Raw genomic sequence first — 19,077 nt, forward strand, 5'->3', positions numbered from 1 at the left:
ATATCACATTGCTTTGGTTTTTGAGCTTACCTCAAACAATGTTTGCTGATAATGATTCTCATTTGGTTGTTATACAGAAAACACACATTAGTTTGACTGGCTAGATAGGCATTAAAAGTCCATTTCTGTTTTTCAAAACAGGGGGAATGTGTCACTTATTGGTTGTCTTTAAAAAATAATCACTGCACAAAGTAAGTTTGAGAGCAAGATGCCAGACTTCTTTCAAATTACATGTGTGAACTAGTTTTGGGCACAAATTATACTACATTCAGGGACTCTGTAATTAAGATTAGAAAATGGTTGCCATAAAGCTGTATGTTGGCTAAGACAATCACTGCTTAAATGTCACCTTTGTTGTGCTAAGAGCAGGCAACATTTCATCACTGAGACACACTATTCTGCAGCCCATTTCACACTAAGATGCTGTACACTATGGATCTCATACGCCACCTTCTCCTAATTTTGGGCTACAGCTCCCATCCTTCCTATCCACTGCCTATGCTGGCTGGTGCTGATGGGAGTTGTGGTCCACAACATCTGGAGAACACCAGGCTGAGCAATGCTGTCCTATGAATGGTGAAAGGAGGAGATGCATTAACTGCAAAACTGAAGGAACAAGATTTCATTCTCTACAGCTTCAAGTGACTACTCTATATTAGACAACTTTAGATATAGAGTTAAACAGGCAAGAATATAACAGTTTACTGTCCCCCCAACACCTGCATTCTGTTCTGTAAATGCCTTTTCCTCCTTTCAGTATAAACCACCCTGTCCCTGCCCTCTCCTTTTCTGATATATATGATCTTCATGTGAGATCTGCTTTGAAGTGAGACATAATAAGCATTGTATACAAAGTAATTTAGCTTGAGGTTTTTGTTTTGTTTTTTGATGTTTTATAGTGGCTTAATGATAAGATTTGGAGAAGTCTTTGAGAAAAACCCTGCAAGTACCTTAACCACATTATAAAATAACACTTGGCTAAAGAGCTCCAAACGATGCACACACTTTAAGACAATACATTGTATGGGCATGTGCATATGAAGTGGAATTAGACACTCGACTTTTTAATATCTTGTGTGTTGGCTACATGACAACTGAGCAATTAATTTAATTATCAGGTTGCCTCTGGGTTTTACGTGCCCTTAGTTTATATTAGTGCTGTGCCAAAACCTGTTCCTCAATTTTGTAAAAGATCTCTTCCCCTGTGAAAGAGGCCTCTACTTATTTATTTATTTATTTGCTCCTTCATGCTCAAGGAGCTTTTGAATTCCTTCAGGATTCTGGTGCACATTTGGTTGAGCTTACTTTCTTGTTGCTAGGTGGCCCTGGCTGGTATGCGAATGCTTCTTTCCAATAAACATTTTTTCAGCACTCTACCTCTTCCCTAGTTGCTTGCATTTCCTGATATACAACAAACAAACAAACAAACAAAACAAAACAAACCATAGCTACCTCAAAATTGGTGCTTCCATGTGACCTATTTATTGAGCATTCATCTTGATTTGTTTACAAGGAAATTAGACAGCAATGGCTACTTCATGAGTATGTGTTCTTATTTATGGAAAAGTAACACAATGGTGCATCAAAGCAAGTGTTATCCCACACTTTCCAGGGCATCTTCCTATCACCTTGCTTATTGCAAAAAGTTCAATCTTTGGAGGAAGCTGGTTTGTTGTGCAAAACCTCCCAGTCAGTTATAATTGTGCTACCTGAATTTGTTGGTATGTGATTGTCACTCTTTTAGGGTTGGGATTCAGTCTGGAAATGCCCAGTGTCTTCTTCAGAGTTTCATTTGAAGCACAAGAAGCTGGCTAGTGAATTCCTTGAGATTGGTGTGATTACTTGTTTTGTTTTTAATGGAAGTTACCTTGAAGGAAAAACTTCACTTACTTCTTGAAAGATCAAAGCAAAACATGAAGATTCAATTGTAAAACAGCTGCCAGGTACTCTGTATGCAGCTTCCTCACCTTCCTGCGTTTACAGGAAATCCCAGTTAAGGATGCCATGGCGTATTTAGAAAACACAAGCACCCGGGGGGATGCAAAGTGCCAGAGAGCTGATTTGTAGAATGGGTAGGACACTCACAAACAACGCTTGGCCACTTTGAAAGCAAGGCAAGAGCAATAAAAATACTGTGGCATACCCGTAAGAATTTCTCTGACATTTTCTGTCCCCTTGTGTATTTATTAAATGCTGTTGGTTTTCTCATAAATTGCATGCCTGAAAAAATGCGGAAGAAATATTAAGCACAACACTAGTTGTGATGTAGAAGTAAATGCTCAGGAAGTCTTGTAAATTGTAGAATAGTTTATTGCCAAGTGAGAAATTATACCTTGAACTTTGACTACCACAGTGCATGATGTTTCTTTGAAAGGGAAGAATGATATTTAGGCAAATTAAGCGAGTCTCCATTACACCGTCCTATTCTGCTTGTATACATTTGATCTACAATATGTTCATGCCATGGTTAATGATCTCCAAGTTCTGTTTTTTATTATATATGGGATTTTTTAAAAAGAAGAGTAGGAGGGGTGGTTTAGGAGTCAGTTAACACTTGAGAATTCAGCTGCGAAATTCACACAGGTAGGGATTGGATGATAAGTCATGGTCTAAGGAGATGAGGAAGAATTTGAGTCTGAAGTCATATGCTAACAAGAGGCAACCATGTTACCAAACCATGGAAGCGAAACAAAGAACAGATTAATAATCAGGCAGATATATATATATATATGCATAAATAGTGTAGAATGCAGTATTGGGGAACATTCAGCAGCAAGAATATCAGGACACACAAAGCAAATCTTACTTAGTAGTAATATCTGAAATACAGGAGCAAAGAAATTAAGATGGCGTCTCTATAATATACTCATGATTCAACAATAGGAGGAAAAGGAATTTGTGTCTGAGGTGTGTTGTTTGATCTTCAACACAGCTATGAATGGCTTCATGTTGGATTAGGAAATCTCTCACTTAGTCCCTGGAGCACTGATTTCTAACCACTCTATGGATAAGTAAGGACACACTGAACGCTGCTCAGAGAATTAATTACTTTCCACGTTCCAGATAAGTGGGCAGAAAGGAAGCATCAGAGGCATAGCAAGAGGTGGCAAGATCTCAAGCCTTCTTAGTAGTGGGGCTCCAGTTATGGAAATTTCATGTCCAGGGAGGCTTACTTACAGGGGAGCTTATAGATATATTCTTTCCACAGTTTTAGGGAAATTGCCAACTTCTATTTTGGAGGGTATTTCAGATGCTGATTACTGCTGAGAATGCTATTAGAGGAGGCAGTGGAATATCTGTAATTGCATCTGAATTTATTTGGTTTTGTTGAAATGGTTTTAGGTTTAAATTTGATTTAGGTTTTTTAAACCCCTTCTCTTTAATCATTTTCTGATCTGAATCTACACATTCATGCTTTGATGTTTTAAATAGTTGATGTCATGAAAGAATTTTTTTTAAAAAATCTTAATTACTTTATTGCTTTATTTGAGGCAAACAAGCTTGTTCTTTGTCTCCTCATGCATTTTGGGTGTTATGTGAAACTGGAAGAGGCAAAGTCTTTTCCTTCATTTTGGTAGAGGTGCACCTCCCACCGTAAGACGTGGCCACCCACTAAGAAACTAGGAGGGTTAAGTGCAAACGACATATCCTTCCTTTCTTGTGGTTTCTCTGTAACGTCTGCAGTGGCTCTGTGTCCATCGCAAAGGTGTGTGACTTGTCCTGTGACAGGTTCTCTAGAGGAGTCAGAGACTTCCAAAAACTTCATTTAACAAATTGATCCCACTATTGGATGCTTATAGACTGTGTATTATTTCAGTCAAAAGCAGGAAGCTATGTGGATTAAAGACAGGCAGTTGCCAAAGCCCATTACCGAAAGATGGAACATATAATAGGAGCTCTTGGTGTGGCACGCAACACTGAGGTCAGATTTAATCACTTAGAAATATCAATAGCTGGAGTAAGGCCAAGTGTCGTCCTCCTCAAAGGGACATGTCTTCTGACTGCCATGAAAATGATAGCCTTCTTTTGAGGAGGCAGAATCTTGATCGATAATGAATCTCAAATTGTCTTTTGGGGAGGCTTTTAATTATTTGTGACATGCTCATAGAGTTCTGACAAAGATGACAGTTTAATGGAGACCAAAACTTTAAAAAGCTGCATGGTTAAAAATACAGATATATTGTTCAGTGTATGATTTATGAAGGTAGAAAGAAAAAAATAGAATTGGCATCAATTTTTTGATTTCTGAAAATATATCCGATCATGTTAATGGCCTTTATTGCTGTAGGTTTCTAATGTGCTTTTTGCTTCTATATTGTTCAAATAGTAGAATTAGGTAGATGGCTAGATCGGATAGGAGTAAATTAATTAGGGTAAAGTGACGCGGGTGGCGCTGTGGGTTAAACCTCAGCGCCTAGGACTTGCCAATCACATGGTCGGTGGTTCGAATCCCCGCGGCGGGGTGCGCTCCCATCGTTCGGTCCCAGCGCCTGCCAACCTAGCAGTTCGAAAGCACCCCCGGGTGCAAGTAGATAAATAGGGACCGCTTACTAGCGGGAAGGTAAACGGCGTTCCGTGTGCTGTGCTGGCTCACCAGATGCAGCTTGTCACGCTGGCCACGTGACCCGGAAGTGTCTGCGGACAGCGCTGGCTCCCGGCCTATAGAGTGAGATGAGCGCACAACCCTAGAGTCTGGCAAGACTGGCCCGTACGGGCAGGGGTACCTTTACCTTTACCTTAACAGACTCCCACAAGAGGTGGTGGATTCTCCTTCCTTGGAGGTTTGGAAGTCGAGGCTGGATGGCCATCTGTCAGGTATGATCTAGTTGAGATTTTGCAGGGGGTTGGACTAGATGAGCCTCAGGGTCCCTTCGAACTCCACAATTCTCTGATTCTCTGAATAGATTCTTAGTACAATGCGTACAGCACTGTTATCTCTAATTTTCCCCATCTCTGGCATGCTTAAGTTTGGCTCTTCAATCAGTCAAGTAGGGCGGTTTCAGACTACCACAAACTTTTCGGAGAACGAAGTCTTTAACTCTGCTTATTTAGACTAGTATCTTTACATTAGTACTACATTAGTTTTGCATGTAAAGTAAATGTGGACTTTGTCTATCTTTAATATACTTGAGTATGTATTAAATGGTTGATGTATTGAAATGCAATATATTAGAATAAAAACAATTATCCATTTTATTAATTCTATGCACCTGGATCAGATCTGGTAGCAAATTCATTCCTTTTTCTGCCCAAGAACTCCAGCCAGTAGGGTTTGGCTGTATCTCTGTAGTGGGCAATGAAAATAATCTTATTGCTGCATTAAGGAGTGCTATTAAGGAGTTGTTAGAATTCCATTTGCATGGAATACATTTTTCAAGCATATATATATATATATATATATATATATATATATATATCTCACAGACTCAGCTTTAGCTTCACAAAGTTAAAATGGACATATGTAGGACATGTGACAAGAGATGACTTAGGCTGATGGGTTAAAGCAGTGTTAGCATGGAGACCGACTTAGGCTGATGGGTTAAAGCAGTGTTAGCATGGAGACCCTACAATTTTAAAGACCAAGGGGACAACCACTGATGCAATGGGTGGACAGTCTAAAACTAACAGCAGGGCTTATGCGGATGCAGAAAGCAAAAAACAGTGAACAATTGTTTTTTTAAAAAGATCACTCAGGAGGCATTAATAAATCTTACAAAGAGCACCACAAAATCTCAGCACACAAATACATTACAATTTTAAATTTGTACATTTTTCAGTCTTCTCCTTTGTGGCAGAATTGTATTATTATTATTATTATTATTATTATTATTATTATTATTATTATTAATTTGTAGAGCTTGGAATCATATTACTGAGTTCATAGTTAGCTGGTCTGGTTTTCAAATGTGCTGATTGTTCTGAATCACCAGGGGATTTAAATAGATGTGTATTTTGGCATCAAACTTGTTGATCTAACCCCTGTTATGGCTAGTGGATGCTCATATGAGTAAGTCTGGAGTGTGGTTTTGTTTTGCAAGATGAGCTGAATTCAGCTGGTGCAATAGCATCCTCCCAACTCCATTTTTTGAATTAAAAATGTATTTTATTACACTTTCTTTTACAGAAGAAGCATAAACACAAACTAAACAAAACTTGGAGTATAGTTTGTCAGTCACATTTGTCATAATTAAGGGACACACAATGGTAATTCATTGCTGAATTAAGACTTTCCATAGCAAAACGTGTCATGGGAGGCTGTAAGCCAGCCTTTCTCAACCTGTGGGTCCCCAGATGTTGTTGGACTACAACTCCCATCACCACTAGCTAGCAAGGCCAGAGCTCAGGGATGATGGGAGTTGTAGTCCAACAACATCTGGGGACCCACAGGTTGAGAACCGCTGCAAGCAATGAGGCTGATTTGTTTATATACTCAATAAACAAATACCATGTACTTAGAAATTTGTATTGCTTGCTCTGCCCTGCTTTGCTGAGTCAAGTGTTTGAATGCTATTTCTCATATATGGATGAACCAAGATTACAAAGTAAGACATGCCCCTGTTTTCCACCTGACTGCTGTTTCCATTCTGGCGGTGGCTATCAGAAAAGAAACCAAGGCCTGAGATGGAATCTTGGGGTAGAGATCCCTCTCAAGTGCTAAAAGTGCCTGCAGCAGATCCATGTTTAGTTTATGATCAATTATGATGGAGATTTCAAGGCGGTGCTTTTTTGTTGTTGCCAAAATGATCATATCAGGTTGGTGATGGATCTGTTGGATCCAAAGCTGAACCCATTTCCTAGAGAAGGCCCAGTTTGGACCAGTCCATCACACACGCCTGGACCCAGCCTAGCACAGAAAAAAGAAGTAGTTTGAAATAGCCAGCTCCCCACCCTGTCAGCTGAAGTTGCAGCGTTCTGGATGCAGCAGTAATCTGGCACTCCATTCTGCCCCACTGCTCTCAGCTAGGGCTTCAGATTGCTCTCCAACTCTGAGGTCACCCAGTAAATATTACTTAGTAAAGCCTCATTCCCAGAATCCCTTACAGATATACAGAATGCAGTAATAAAATTCATTGGGCTTCATCCACTGTAAGCTCTTCAGCTATATGTCACAAGGAAATAATAAGTGTTCCATAACAGACTACGAGACCTCAGTTGAGCAAAGTATAAGCTTCTACTTAAATATTTTACTCAACTGAGACGGAATGATTTCTCCATCCAACGTTATGTCTAAATGTCAGTCTTCTCATTTTGCACATGAGCTCAGTTATTCACTATCAAAGACCCAATTTAATTGTGCACATCCATGATGTATTAACCGCTTAGTGTTTTCAGCTGAACAAAGGTAGAAAGGTTAATCCAGTATGTCTGATCCCATCATAGGTATTTACATACTATACCATTTGAATCTTTAATAACTCAAACGAAGCTGAATGTTGGAAGATTCAGGGTGGACAAAAGTTAAGTACTTCTTCGCATAGTGCACAGTTAAACTATGGAATTCGCTCCCATTAAATGTAGCAATGGATGGCTGCAAAAGAGGATTAGACAAATGCCTGGAGGTTAAGTCTATCACTGACTACTAGCCATGATGGATATGCTCTACCTTCCACAGCAGGAAGGAGTATGCTTCTGAATCATAGCTGCTGAGTATCAGAAGTGGGGAGAGTTACACTCAGGTCCTGATTGCTGCTGCAGGCATTTGGACAGCCACTGTGAGAACAGGATGCTGGGCTAGAAGGGTAAAGATAAAGGGACCCCTGACCATTAGGTCCAGTCACGGACGACTCTGGGGTTGTGGCGCTCATCTCCCTTTATTGGCTGAGGGAGCCGGCGTAGAGCTTCCGGGTCATGTGGCCAGCAAGACTAAGCTGCTTCTGGCGAACCAGAGCAGCGTACGGAAACGCTGTTTACCTTCCCACTTGCACTTTGACGTGCTTTTGAACTGCTAGGTTGGCAGGAGCAGGGACCGAGCAACGGGAGCTCACCCCGTCACGGGGATTTGAATCGCCAACCTTCTGATCGGCAAGTCCTAGGCTCTGTGGTTTAACCCACAGCGCCACCCACATCCCGGGCTAGAAGGGTATTCGGCCTTATTTTCTTACTTTGTTGTTGTTGTTTAGTTGTTTAGTCATGTCCGACTCTTCGTGACCCCATGGAGCACGCCAGGCACTCCTGTCTTCCACTGCCTCCCACAGTTTGGTCAAACTCATGTTGGTAGCTTCGAGAACACTGTCCAACCATCTCGTCCTCTGTCGTCCCCTTCTCCTTGTGCCCTCAATCTTTCCCAACATCAGGGTCTTTTCCAGGGAGTCTTCTCTTCTCGTGAGGTGGCCAAAGTATTGGAGCCTCAGCTTCACGATCTGCCCTTCCAGTGAGCACTCAGGGCTGATTTCCTTAAGAATGGAGAGGTTTGATCTTCTTGCAATCCATGAGACTCTCAAGAGTCTCCTCCAACACCATAATTCAAAAGCATCAATTTCTTACTTTAGCATCATGCTATTGCATGCACAGTGACAAAACACATTTATTGTGCTTTGGCTTGCTGTTTATTAAAAAGCAGATTATAGCTTAATGAGACACCTTTATGTTTAGCTGTTAAATGTTTATAATCCACATCCATTTAGTATTAAGCATTTTTACTATTAACATAAATGAATGCCCACAAATTAATACAGTAGATGGGTGCCAGTGTTTGGTCGCAGTGTGGCTATATCCTTTAAAGATTCCTGGGGCTCTACCACTGTGTCCAAAATGCAAATGTTGGAATAAGTAAACTGTCCCTTTAAAAAGAAATTCCAGTTGGTGGTTCTCTAATATACAGGTATCCACCCCCCCACACACTTGTACATGCGTTCTACATGTGCATGTCTGCATATATATGTGGTGTTGGGAAATAATTAAATGAATAGAATTATACCAGGAAATGGTGGGAAAGAACTGTAGAGTCCTTGTGGCTTGCAAGGAGACCCTCCCTGGAGCCCAAAGAGGACAGAGGAGGAGCAAAACAATGTGTATGAAAGAAAATGCCCATAAAAACACTTGTTTAAAAAATACTGCTGTGCTGCCTTCCTCTGTGCTTCTAATATTAGATAGCTTTAGCTTACTCAGGAATCAAAAGTTCTATATCTCTTTTGTAGGAAATGTATACCTTTCTGTGCATTCTGCCACCCACCCCTAACTCGGACAGCCGCTCCAGAAGGATACCATGGTTGATGGTGTCGAAAGCTGCTGAGAGGTCAATGAGAATTAACAGGGACACGCTTCTCTTGTCTCTTCCCCTGACAGGGAGAGCAAAGCAGCTTCTGTGCCAAAACCTAGAAAGAATTGTGAAGAGGAACTGCAACAACAAGAAGCTCATGGAATGCATGTCATGTGACCACCCCAGGTTTTGATCCCCAGCATCTCCAGGTGGGGCTAAGAGAGACTCCCACCTGAAACCCTGGAGGAGCTACTGCCAGCCAGTGTAAACAGTACTCAGCTAGATGGATCAATGGTCTGAGGTGGTGTAGGGCAGCTTCCAATCATCATATGTTCCTAAGGCTTGTGCCCCTCAATTCTTCAGCTAATTCTCCCTCTCTGTAATATTTTGCCACTACTGCATCTCAGACCTTCGTTGTTTTGACTATCCCACTGCAACCTGGAGAAAGCAGTTCAGCTTTAGATTATCCGGCAGTGTGACCGGTCTGGTGGCTGGGGTGGTTGGCTAAGATTGTGGCTCTCCCTTGCCGATAGGATCTTCATTTGCATATATAAGAGAGGGGAAATTCCAGCTCATAGTCGTCTTCCTTGCTCTGGTTTCCACATCTGATAAATCCGCTGGCAAGAATTCTGTGGGAATTTTTTTGAACCTAAGCAGCGATACACCTTAGCGTTCAGTCTTGCTTTTTTGAGATAATGTGTATCTAAGAACATGCACAAGCCATTGGAACAATAGCAACTGTAGGGTTTCTTCACTTGAGCTTCACGAGTGACAGCATTAGAGGTTTTTTGGGCCAACAGTGGCCTCTAGTGGAACCATTTCCGCCGTGTAGTTGATGCTTATCCCATCTGAAAAGCAAACTGAATGTCCTGCAGGATTTTCATATTGCCATAGTTACTAATGGCAATTTTGTTGGTTACAGAACACAAGTCGCAGCATGGCACCAAGCTGCTCTCTCGTGTGTGTGTGTGTGTGTGTGTGTGTGTTTAAAAAAAAAAACTTGGGTAAATGAGTTCAGAAAGCTGCAAAGAAATATTCAGTGATTTTGAAAAAGCTGTGAGGGGTCAAAAAAGGGGGGGTGGAAGCAACAAAATCTCTTGAGTCTTTTGTTTGTGCATGCATTTTGTAAAATCCATTGGGGTTTTTTTGCCTCTCCTTCCTGGAACTTCGAAGGATTCGCAGCTCTGTATTGCCAAACATTTGTGCTTTGTAGATGCTAAGACGCCTTTGTTTTGTCCTCAACCTTCTCGGGCGGGCTGAGCTGATTATTACCTTGCTAAACTGCAACCAAAATAATTTCTACAGCCGGGAGCTCTTTGACGTGGATAAAGCGCTTCACACAAACACAGGCTGAATTGCTTTTGTTCTCAGCGGCTCCCATAGGCCAGGCAGATTTTGTCGCTAGCCAATCAGAAGCCAGTTGTTAGGCTACACTTTCTATTTTTAGCATCTTCCATCCACACATGCCCACAGGCTCAGCCGGTTTCACAATGAAAGATAGGAAAATGAACGTCAGCAGAATAAAAGCAAACAGTTCCTTGTGTTTAGTAAAAGCATCTTAGCCCTTGAGTATAATCTGAAGTATGAGAGACCTTTGTTGCTAGCTTTTAGCGGAGGAAAATTGTCAGAAAGATGTTTCTGGCTGTTGCTTTTTTCAAAGGGAACTGCAGGCACAGAAAAGAATAAAATTAGCAAGATCACTAAACATCAGCATTAATATTTATGGAGATCTGCAAAGGTATGGTTTTATGGTTTTGCATTTCGATTGTCACTATTATCCACACTCCCACACTTTAGGATTTGGAATAGTGAGTTGGTAACACACACACACACACACGCACCCAAAGACACGTCTCCTTAATTTATACAGCTCAAACCGTTCAGTGCTAGCCAATGAGATAGTTTAAAAAAAACACCCTGGAAAACAAACAAACAAAAGAAAACAACAACTTCCCAATCCCACACTTACAAAAATGCAACTGATGCATTTGAAGTAAAACAAGGGCTTCTTTTCTGGTATCAGGGCTGCATAAAACATGTACATTTATTTTTAAGTCATAAAATTTTATATTTTAAGTTCTGTGTATTTATAACATTGTGGCAAAGATAAATGACGGGATAAACAGCAGTCATCTACAAGCCTATTGTTATTGTTTATCAAATGCCAGAATTAGGGAAATGATAGCTGTGTAGCTTAAAACGCAGCTAGGTCTTTTGTCCCAATTCAAATTGAAACTGGTTTGGAGAAAACGCATCAAAACACACCATTTCATTAGGAACAGCAGGATAGATACAGGATCAATCTGGATTGTGGCTAATGCTCTATGTACATAAACCATTTCCCAGACTAGTGGTGGGAGCACATTGGGTGCAGAGTAAATGGGAGCATGTACACAGCCTGGGTTCACGGGTGTGCCCACAAGAAGGGTGAGGACAGAGGAAGTGAGTTTGTATAATTATAAAGAAATGTCGACAAAAGGATTCCAGTGCTACTAGTTTAACACACCAGTCAGAGGGCCCAATGCAAAAGTGTGCAGGACTTCTGCGTCTCTTAGCACTTTTGTAGTAGGGGGAATCTGGGCAGATGTAGCTTGCTGTACAGCTGTCTGCCCTAGTCAGGAAGCTATAGAAGGTGTTCCTATCACCACACAATATCATATGGGACAAGCATCCTGTTTCGTGTTCCCTCCATTGCCCTCCACAAGTTAGAGGGTGACTCTCTGCAGTAGGGAACTATTTGTGCAAGCTCCCCACGTGTCTAAGAATTCTGGAAAACCAGGTTCCTAAAATACGCAGTTAGCATAAATGAGAAGAGCAGGCTCCCCACTGCAATTTCATAATACAATAAAAACACATATAAAAACATTGCATATTTTTAAAAAACAGTTGGAAGAATTACCTGTATCTAGTAGCCATTGGTAGCCTCATTTGTCTATTTGTCTAATCCCCTTTTTAGAGCTGTGGGAAATAAGCATGAGGTTAATACTTTTTGCCAGCAATTTATCATCTTATTTGCATTCTTGTGTCCCGTCTATATATTTATAATCTTGTGATTCTCAAAAGTTATAACGATGAAAGTGGGAGCGGGAGATGTGAGGAAGTCCAAAGAAAATGTGAAATTATGTTAAGACATATGTTATACTGTTTATTATATCTATTTTTATTTTAAACCCTAATAAATATTTAATAAAAAAAAAAGCATGAGGTTAATGTATGGTCACTGCCACCACCTCACAAATAGGCTTGCACCCTTAGCTACTGGCCATTCCCATTACTGACTCACCTCTCTACTCAAGGGCATCAATTTGAAAGGATGACCACCTTCATCTTTGCATACAATGACATCATATAGTATGCATCTGGACTACAAGTAGGGTGTAGTCTCTATGGAGAATTATATTTATTAGGGCAATCGTATTGGAGAGCAAATCTTGGTTCTCTCAAACCAACAATGCATTGAAAACATTCATTCAAATCTGGTTTTACTTTACTGTTATCAGGATAACAACATCTGATTCTTTTCACAGGTATATAAGAATGCAAGAAGGAACCTAGTCCAGCATCTCCTTCTCACAGTGACCAACCAGATGCCTCTGTGAAGCTCAGAGCCAGTCTGATGTTGTGGTTAAGAGCAGTGCACTCGTAATCTGGTGAACCGAGTTCACGTCCCCGCTCCTCCACATGCAGCTGCTAGGTGACCTTGGGCTAGTCACACTTCTCTGAAGTCTCTCAGCCTCACTCACCTCACACAGTGTGTGTTGTGGGGGAGGAAGGTAAAAGGAGATTGTTAGCTGCTTTGAGACTCCTTAGGGTAGTGATAAAGCGGGATATCAAATCCAAACTCTTCCTCCTCTTCACAAGCAGGACATGAGCACAGTGACATGGTCCCACTCATGAGCAACTTTCCCTGATACTGGATGCAATAGTAACTATAAATAGTAACATAGGTAAGAATGCCATTACCAGGGTTGTCTGGTTATGTGATTTTCATGGCACCTAATGCATAGTGCTTGTGACATCACTAATGACCAGTGATACAACTTTCTCCCCTAACCATGCCATGCTATTAAAATAACAATCCACTTGCAAAGAAAAGGACATCCAGCAGAAAATGAAACAAGGTAACATATGGAGAATCCTCTTCGGAGTTTTACCAAATGATTAAGACTTGAGTCTAAACTTGAGACTTATTGCTGAGATAAAACGAAGTATCCATTGTCATTCAGTCTTTGAATAGACAAAGGGAAACAGTAGTATATCTATTCTTCCTCCTCTGAAAACAAATACTCTAACTCCATAACAAGGCTACCCCCAACTATCCCTTATGGTTGAACTGGGTGGATGCTTGTTTTTCCAACAATATTTATATCCCATATAAGGAACAATAATATATCTTTTAAAAACAAACCCATTAAATAAGCATAAGCACAGGTAAAATTCAGTTACATTATTATGCTATTGCCTTTGAATTGTGAATAATCTCATAAAGGATTTAATCAAGAGGAGGGCCAGTCTTTGAACTTCACATCTGAATAAACCATAGGAAAATCTGATCCAAATATACATGTATATGCAGAGCTTGAAACTTGACTGTGTTATTCAGCGACAACTAGAAAGTGGTGCTATCAACAAAGATGTCGCCTTGGGCTCTTTCCTCTGGGGAGGTAGGATATAAATTTAATAAAATAAACATTAGATGTAAGTTCTTATCTTTGTTGGACACATCACCTAAGGCATCAGGAGTTTACAATATGATTTTTCCTCCTTTCCTCGTTCCTTACTTCCCATCTCACTCAGTCACTCACAAACACACACAGCAGCTGCACCATGTTCCATGTCTGAACCTGTTCCTGTGATTGCTACCCCAGCTTAAAGGCATAGGCCAACATGTTTTAACGGCTAATAAAAGTTAATTTGCTTAAAGAAATACTTGAGATTAATAAACACTCACAAAGCCAGAAAATCATTCCAGCTATTCATTTTTCTTCAGTTTCCTTAGCTTTGAATTATTATGCAAGATTCTTCCCCCTTCCTATTACCTATCGGAATATAGACACATTTCGAAATTAGAATCTTTAATAAATATTTCACATGGTGTTGAAGGCTCTCTCTTGGCTTGTGGGGTGTCCACCTAATGTACAGATTAAACTAAGTTTTCACAGAGTCAGCTCACCCAGCAGGAATTCTGCTGATCCCATTATGTGCTGTGATGTGAGAGTGAAGATCGTGCTGCATAAATATTCATTTAGCATCTTTTGAGATTTCACTCCTCATTCATTTGCTGCCTGACCCCCTTTGCCATTTCTCTCCTGCATAATCATCACTGCTGAGCAAACCAATTGGAGGGGGGGGAAACGAATTTGCAAGATTAAAACAACAGAGAGAAAACAGATTCATGTGCACGGGAAGGAGAGCAAGGAGAAGTCCATTCAGGATCATTTGCTTAGAGGTTTAAATCTATGGTCTGGTATATCTTGCCTTTATTCTCTCCTGTGTCTGTATATGCGATCAGATTAAAATTCTGCCCCAAAGGATTGGTAGCAAGAAACTATTTCTAATCATGTTGACAGATGGTGAAAACATAGACTATCATCCTTCCTCATCCGGGTGCAACATCTGCATGCAGAGGACTCTCCATAGCAATCAGTAGAGCCATATCCCCGCTCCCTTAGGGAAAGCACCCATATTTTCAGGTTTAGAAATAAGGACTTCAGGGCGCTGGGGCCATGAGATTTCATTCCCATGCCATTTTGAGTGCTTTCCCTTAACCTTGACTCAAAAAGTCTTCTCTTTCTCTCTTTTTCTGCATGAAAAGGTGATCTGGCACAGGAGCAGTCACAAAGGGTGAATTTGGCTGCAAGTGTACAAATATCCTGTTGGTTCAGAGAAGTCTCCCACCCTCTCTTCAGATACTGTAGACCCTCCAGATCAGGCATCCCCAACCTGTGGCCCTCCAGATGTTTTGGCCTACAACTCCCATGATCCCTAGCTAACAGGACCAGTGGTCAGGGATGATGGGAATTGTAGTCCAAAACATCTGGAGGGCCAAAGGTTTGGGATGCCTGCTCCAGATGATATAAACAACCTTTATCCACACAGTTCCAGGCCGATCAAAGCTTCAATATATACCTATTGATGGGCTTCCTGGAGATCTAAAGGGGAAAGGCAATAAAATATTCCACCCAGTATAGAAAAGTCAGTCACATGCAACCTCTTCCTCCCTTATTCATCAAGCCATGGACTTTTCCTTTGTTTCTGCATGGAAAGCACTTGTAAAACCATTCCAAGGTCTATAACTGCCTGCATATCCTAGCTCTCCCTTACTCGGTGGTCTGGAGTCCTGCTTCTTCCAGTCCACAGGGAAGAGCTCTGCAGTACAGCACCTGCTTTGTGTGAAAAAGCCCTAGTCTCAGTATTTCCTGAAATCCTGGAGAGCTGCAGCCAGCCTGCTTCACTCCAGCCCTTTCCCTGGAAAGGTTATAGCCAAGGATCTTACCCAATCTCTCTTGAATTCTAAGCCTAAACTTTCCCACTGGGCTACAGCACCACCTAGGGCCTTTTCAGTATAGGAACAACAGCAACAAAGAGGACAGCACCCCATAGTACATGGTTCTGAATGAGTTTTGAGGAACTTATTTATAAAGAGAAATGTTTAGCTCTTCTAAATAAAAACCAAAACTGCTTGGGACAACTTTTCTTCTCCAAGGCGCCCTTCCTAGCAGTGTGTCTGAGTTTGCAGTGTTGAAGGACTAGGCTCTGTGACATCTGCCTAATGCTCCAGCAGTTGCCACCCATGTATTTATTTGTTTGAGCTACTTATACTGTATACTGCTTAATTACCCAAAATTTCTAGGTGTTCTGGCTGTTGAAGAGTCATGATTGGCAAGCATCACAGTAGTTGGTGAAAGGAGCTGCCAAGGATTTTGTAGAAGCTGGTGGTGTACCAGTTTTTGCTTTTAGAGCTATCCTTGTGATTCAGCTTTGCTGCTGATAGTCGCATAGGATTGCCACTGCATTATAGTGTCCCAGTGCTGGGGTAGTGGCCGTTGATGTAATGTAGGGTCAGCCTACTAAGAAGCTCATCGTTCTAATTAAACTGACTTATAAAACGGTTTACAGCACCACAGCCTGCACGGAAATGTGTCACATCACATCTGAGCATATCAGTCACGTTAGATTACATGCAGCTCAGTCAATCAGCCAAGAGAGTGATGCCATATGTAGAGATTTTTTGTGTGCTTTGGGCTTCAAGCCCTTACAGCTGTAGGTCACAAATACTTGCGATCATAAGGCAATGGCAGAAAAGAGGAGGGAGGTGGAATGGAAACACAGAACTCGTAGATGCTGCAAGTCTCAACACTGTATTGTCAGTGCAGTGCAGTTTTCGGAGAAAGGAAAATGGAAAATACCTTGCACAGCTATATGTTGAACATTCAGTGTTAAGACTTGCAGCATCTATGAGTCTTTTTTTTTTTTTTTTAATTCACATTCAGTAGGGAAGCATTACTAGAACTTACTAACTTTTGACTTTCCTTCCCCCCTAGAATCCATGGTTGGTTACAATATATTCTCATTTCATCCTCCTACAACCCAGTGAAGTAGGCTTGATTAATGGGCAGGAACGACCCCAAAGCTATCAGTGAATTTCGTGGTTGAATAGGGTTCTGAAACTGGCAGCTTGGCAGAAGACTTTATAGTGTGAGTACAATAGATGTTTTCTTCCCTATTTGAATAAATGAGGGTAAGTGTCTCCAGTTGCTAAATAAATTCTAGGTGTAAAATGTTGGAAGTATTTATTATTTAGGAGGCACATTATTTCAGCTGGCCAATTGTCAAATCAAGTTTCCACCTTCATGGAAAATTCTGCTTCCTATGAGGAAGGTATTGTCAACCGGGATTGGGGAAGGCTCCTCTTTCTGAAGCCATGGCAAACCACTGACAGCTGCTGTAGACAATACCAAGCTGAACAGACCATTTTGATTCATTCATAAGACTTGTTTCTATGTTCATAATCAAGCCAGAAAGATGTCAGGCAAGCTAGTAACTCTCACGTGATTTCCCCCTCCCCTACTCCCCAAATTCCAAATGTACTAAACAGAGACGAGCTGAGAGTATATTGTTCTGGAGCAGTATTAAGTCTTTAATCTGACCTATACGGGCTGCCAGTTTCTGGCATGATAATGTTTGAACCTACCTGCATGTCACCCAGGCTATTAATGGGAGAACCCCAATAGTGGTCATTTGTTTTTTCTGTTTTTACTTTTTTTGTAGCTTTATTCCTAGAGGAAAGGTAGAAAAGTTGTGTGTGATCAGCTTTAAGAACTGCCAGAGCTGCAGAATCCCTGTTCACACTGAGGTGCGGGGTAGTGCCATTATGCATCTAGACATTGGTTCTTATTTGACCAAATCAACTGGAGAGAGCCAAACTTGAAGAGGAGTACAAAAGATGCTTGAGACGAGGTCTACAAGCATTTCTGCCAGAACATTTTACTTGCTTCCAGTGTGATTTCCATTAATTTACCTTGTTCATAGGCTAAAAGGCACCTTAGGCATGAAGAGCACAGCATGTTCTTCAGCCGAATTGTAGAGCCAGTTCGTCATTCAAGAAAATGAAAAGATCACCTTAAGCTGCTGCTTTGAAGTTTCACTGATGTGTTTTCCCCCTAACACATTTCCTCCCACGTGGAAAAAGCTTGCCAAAAGCAATCCCAGGAGAGTAAAATATGATTTGGCTAACTGAGATGCATCTGACTGTCAGAGATTGTCAGCAGATCAAATGGTAGGCGGGTCAGGTTGTTTTTCCACAGAAATTTTGCTTTAAAAAGCCATGTTTTCCAGCTTAATTATGCTATTCATTTATTTCAATGGTAATATCTAGGGGAGATGTTAGTATGGTTGTAATTTTTTCTTGTTTTATCTTTTTGTAAACTGGACCATAAAAACTGAGCACATGATTGAAAAACTACACTGAGGATTATTATAATCTCCTGTAGTGAAATAGGTGAAAATTTTATTAAGACCAAGTGTGCAGTACTTAGTATGTTGATGTAAGTACACCAGCTTTTCTGAGTCAATACACCATTTATACTTTACATGGTCTGGTTTCAATAATAAGATTATAATTATTCCTATTTTGTATGCCTTATGGATGCCCTGGTGACCTTTCCCTCTCACTGAATCTGTTCTTTTGACTACATTGACCTGAAGGCCTCTTGAAAAAAACAACTTTGTGACACACACACCAGTTCTTATGACTTTCCTACACATATTTGGGATTTCATCCTCAGCTCCAGAAATTGCCACCGGCTATCTATGATATTTTGCTTGCTGTGGAAATAAATGTTTCTCTGTGTGGTTCATTATTTCATTCCTTTAACAGCTTGATCAGCTCTTTCAAAGCAGATTGCTTTATTTACAGCCTTCTGATTTTCCAGGATTCAGCAGTACTTAGTTCAAATTTTGTACCATCCAAAGAACCCTTGGTTATAGGTCTCAGGTTATTTTTGTTTGTGTCTTTGTTCCACTTTAAATGAAGGTTTCTAGGTGGTTGGAATCATACAGAAAAAAAGAAATGCATAAAATCCATGATAGAAATTAGTCAAAATATCAGAAAAATATATAACAATGAACAAAATAAAATACTGGAGAAGAAAAGAAAATCAAGCAGAGGTCAGGCCACTGACAATTAAACCATGCTGAGAATAATAGCTCTGTGAGAGGAATAGGGGTCGCCTAACAATTCTCAGCACCTTTAACAAATTGCAGTTTGCAGGATTCTTTGGATTAAAGTGGTATAATACTGATTTAAACATATAGTGCAGATGGGTCCTATGCCTATTTATGTTTTGTGCTTTGGAGGGTGGAAATTATGTGACCTC

At 40.7% G+C, this 19,077-nt stretch overlaps 1 protein-coding gene and 1 long non-coding RNA gene across 15 annotated transcripts in view; one reads left to right on the forward strand and one right to left on the reverse strand.

Moving 5' to 3' along the window:
• The window catches only part of LOC308457563 (uncharacterized protein), a 280,871-nt gene that overhangs the window by 205,096 nt on the left and 56,698 nt on the right, over positions 1 to 19,077 (forward strand). Inside the window, exon 1 of one of the 8 annotated variants that reach the window (XR_013976978.1) lies at positions 10,179 to 10,937. The exons of 6 other annotated variants lie outside the window; for them this stretch is intronic. The gene's annotated coding sequence lies outside the window, so the exon portion shown is untranslated. Of the gene's footprint in view, positions 1 to 10,178; positions 10,938 to 16,702; positions 16,898 to 19,077 lie in introns of those variants that run through there. One more of the 8 variants, XR_013976979.1, reaches the window with a different exon arrangement.
• Positions 1 to 19,077, reverse strand: part of LOC308457564 — a 206,725-nt gene that overhangs the window by 37,865 nt on the left and 149,783 nt on the right. For 2 of the 7 annotated variants that reach the window (XR_013976980.1, XR_013976981.1), the window contains exon 5: positions 12,099 to 12,157. This is a non-coding gene — a long non-coding RNA (uncharacterized lncRNA). Of the gene's footprint in view, positions 1 to 1,467; positions 1,868 to 2,143; positions 2,221 to 11,168; positions 11,225 to 12,098; positions 12,158 to 12,482; positions 12,584 to 17,393; positions 17,479 to 19,077 lie in introns of those variants that run through there. The other 5 variants (XR_013976984.1, XR_013976985.1, XR_013976983.1 and 2 more) reach the window with 5 other exon arrangements.

Source organism: Podarcis pityusensis (assembly GCF_964106645.2).
Source record: "Podarcis pityusensis genome assembly, chromosome: 10".
Lineage (NCBI taxonomy): Eukaryota > Metazoa > Chordata > Lepidosauria > Squamata > Lacertidae > Podarcis > Podarcis pityusensis.